Consider the following 3,515-nt stretch of genomic DNA (forward strand, 5'->3'; position numbering starts at 1 on the left):
CAGATCATGGCGGGGTGGCAGGGCAAAGGCGGCCCCCAGGGCTCTTAGCTCCCCCCTAGGTTTCCGATCACTGTCAGTGGCAGGGGGCTTCTTCCTGCTTTCCCTTTAGCCTCCCTGCATTGTGCCTACATATGCAAATTAACCGCCATTTTTGTTGGCAGTTAATTTGCACATAGCCCTGATTAGCCAATGAAAAGGGTAGCGTAGTACGCCAATTACCATTTTTCTCTTTTATTAGTGTAGATTCCCTAAACAATTCAGTATAACAACTATATGGGACCAATGCCCACACAGATACTGAGGAACAACTGTATTTGATTTGCTTCAGTCCATTTTAGTTACCATTCTTTTTTTTTTTTCACATAAATAAGTATTTGAGGTTTAACATGAAATCATACAAATAAAAACTTGTATAAACACAAATCCACATTGAGTCATCCACAAATCCACAGATAGCAAAAGATAAAGGAAAAACAAAGAAAACTAATTGGTGGCAATATACAGTTAGACACTTGTGTCTTCTACTCAAGAAAGTCTTACAAAATAATCATCTTAGATCAACAGAAACGTTTACTAGCATTCTCTTCCTGTTTTCTCCAATGTCTTCCTTCAGTATGGCTGGTAATTGTTGGGGTGATTGTCATCCCCAGAGATGCCTTGTCATGAGGGTTTTGTTGGCCTGGGCCATGGCCCTAGTACCACTTCACCCACCAGCTACAGCAACTTTTCCTCCTTTTTGATTGTTTCTGTTCCTGCCTATGCATCTCTTTTGGTTGTGCAACTTTGATTTCACACTTCCCAGAACCAGTTTGGTAATATATGCTTTCAAACAATTTCTTTACTGGCTCATCATCTGTGTATGTGATAAAACAAAATCCTCATCTTTCATTTGTTTGTATCCATGGGAAGTTCAACCTTTTCAACCTCTCCAAAGGCTCCAAAATATTCTTAAATTTGTTCTTCAGAAGTATTTGGGCTCAACCTTCCCCCCAAAACCTTTTTATGGGGGGTTTCTTCCCTTTTAAAACTTTGGTCCTTTGGCAGGGGGGTCTATCAGTTGCCATCTAGTTTGTGTTCTTTCAGTTCCAAAACTATCAACATGAGCAGCATCTTTGAAAAGCACAAATCCAAATACTCTTGGTCTTCTAGTAACTAGATGTTTCCACTGTGCAGTCTCAAACTTAACCCAAATTGAGACAAACAGTCAGATCTTTCTAGCTTGTACCCCAGCTCAAACCTCTGATAAACATTTTATTATTGTCCTGATTTTTGCTGGCCTTGATCTTGAATTCCTCAGCGAACTCCTCTGTGTTGCTGTACAGTTCATGTCCTCCATGGTGGGAGAATTATTGGCAGAAGGGTCCTGGCAGCAAATGCTGCAAGGAGTTGTATGGCACTGAATATTTTTGAAATTTTTTTAAAAATTGATTTTTATAGAGAGCAGAAGGTAGAGGGAGAGAGAAAACCATTGATGTGAGAATGAAACTTCAGTGCGCTATCTCCTGCACGTGCCCTATAGGGGATTGAGCCCAAAACCCCAGCATGTTCCCTGACCCAGAATGGAACTGGCAACCTTTCTGGTTCACAGAAAAATGCCCAACCAACTGAGCCAGAGCATATGGTGCTGGATTTAAAATAGCAGCAGAGCCCTGGCTGGTTGTTCAGTGGTTAGAGCATCTGTCCGCAAACCAAAGGCCTGTGAATTCAATTCCTGGTTAAGGACACATACCTCAGTTGCAGGCTCCATCACCAGTTCAGTGGGGCTTTTGTGCAGGAGGCAACCAATCAGACACCAATGTTTCTCTCTCTCTCCACACTCCTCCATCCCCCCGCCTCCACTCTCTCCAAAAACATCAATGAAGAAAATATCCTCGGTGAAGATTTAAATAATAATAATTAAATAGCGGTGGGAGTACCTGCTATATGTTCTCTAGGCCTTTTAGAAAACATGGAGCCCAGCTGGCATGGCTCAGTGGTTGAATGCCAACCTATGAACCAGGAGGTCACGGTTCAATTCCCAGTCAGGGCACATGCCTGGGTTGCAGGCTCGATCGCCAGTAGGGGATGTACAGGAGCAGCTGATCAATGATTCTCTCATCACTGATGTTTCTCTTTCACTCTCTCCCTTCCTCTCTGAAAGCAATACAAATATATTAAAAAAGAAAGAAAACATGGAGCCTTGGACAGGTGGCTCAGTTAGAGCACTGACCCAATATACAAAGGTTGCAGGTATGATTCCCAGTCAGGGTACATACAGGGGTCAACCAATGAATGCAGAAATAAGAGGAACAACAAATCAATGTTTCTCTCTCCCTGCTGCTTTAAAAATACAGTTAGTAAGTGGTAGAACCTGGATTAAAAATCAGGTCTAATTCTAAAACTTTTGCTATTACTTTCCATACTTTAGTAGCTAAAAACAAGCCCTGTCTCTTTATTTATGGATTGATTTTAGGGAGGGAGAGGGAGAGAAACATGGACTTGTTGCTCTACTTATTTATGCATTCATTGGTTGATTCTTGTGTGTGCCCTGACCAGGTATTGAACCTGCAACCTTGGCATAGCTGGATGGTGCTCTAACCAGCTGAGCTACCTGACCAGGGCTAAGCCCTGTCTCTTATGTCTCCTGAACTTGGAGGGTAGAGATAGAAAAATATAAGATTAAGATGAATCTGAGGGAACAGCCAATTTAGATTGCTGTTATTGTGTTCCATGATCCTCACCTATTTCCAGGTATTTTATAGAAAGCCTTCTAGCCAGCAAAGTTTTTCAAGTAAATCCTCATTAACCAAGGTCAATTCTGATGTCCTACAAAAGCTAAGATGCAGAAAAGATGCTACATAAATTTCTATTAGCAACTACTGATCAAAGATTAGCACATATTGCCATCTTGAGGTAAACTGATTTTTGATAAGTGTATTCAGACCCTTGAAATGTAATTTTACTTCAACTTTTAGAAATAGCTTTCACTTTCTCTAGGCTTCCACATCAAGAAAATTAAGTGGTTCAAGGTCTCAAATAAGTTTTTTCCAAAATGGCGGTGATTAACTGGAAGCTACACTGACACACTCCCGCCCAGGACCAAACTGGAATTATAACTATATAGAAAAACCATCCTGAATAATCACCTGAAGACTAGCTGGAGAGAACCCTTATAACCAAGGATGGAAAGTGGAGATTGCATAGAGACTCGTAGGAAGTGCAGAAGCACGAGAGGGCTGGCTGGGCTCTCACAGGCAGTAGCTGAAGTTCCAGAAGATATCTCAGCTGTGGGGGGGCTAAGATTTGAGAGGATAACGGGTCTGGCAGTCCTATTTCAGAGGAAGTAGTAAAATATGAAAAGTGTTAGAAAGACCAGGCAGCAGCACAATTCCTCCGGAATAGTCCTCATAAAATGGCATCATTATTATGCTGAAAGTGAATTCACAAATTTCACACACTTCCCAGTGTAAATAGAAAGACATTTCAGAGCTACTTTTTTAGTATCCACAGGTCTAAAAGCTGAATTAAAAAAAAAT

At 41.3% G+C, this 3,515-nt stretch overlaps 1 pseudogene; it reads right to left on the reverse strand.

Annotated features, from left to right (window-relative positions):
- Nucleotides 1–495: 495 nt before the first annotated feature.
- On the reverse strand, nucleotides 496–1,348 carry LOC102766800 (annotated as a pseudogene).
- Nucleotides 1,349–3,515: the final 2,167 nt, after the last annotated feature.

Source organism: Myotis davidii, unplaced genomic scaffold, assembly GCF_000327345.1.
Source record: "Myotis davidii unplaced genomic scaffold, ASM32734v1 scaffold46, whole genome shotgun sequence".
Classification (NCBI taxonomy): domain Eukaryota; kingdom Metazoa; phylum Chordata; class Mammalia; order Chiroptera; family Vespertilionidae; genus Myotis; species Myotis davidii.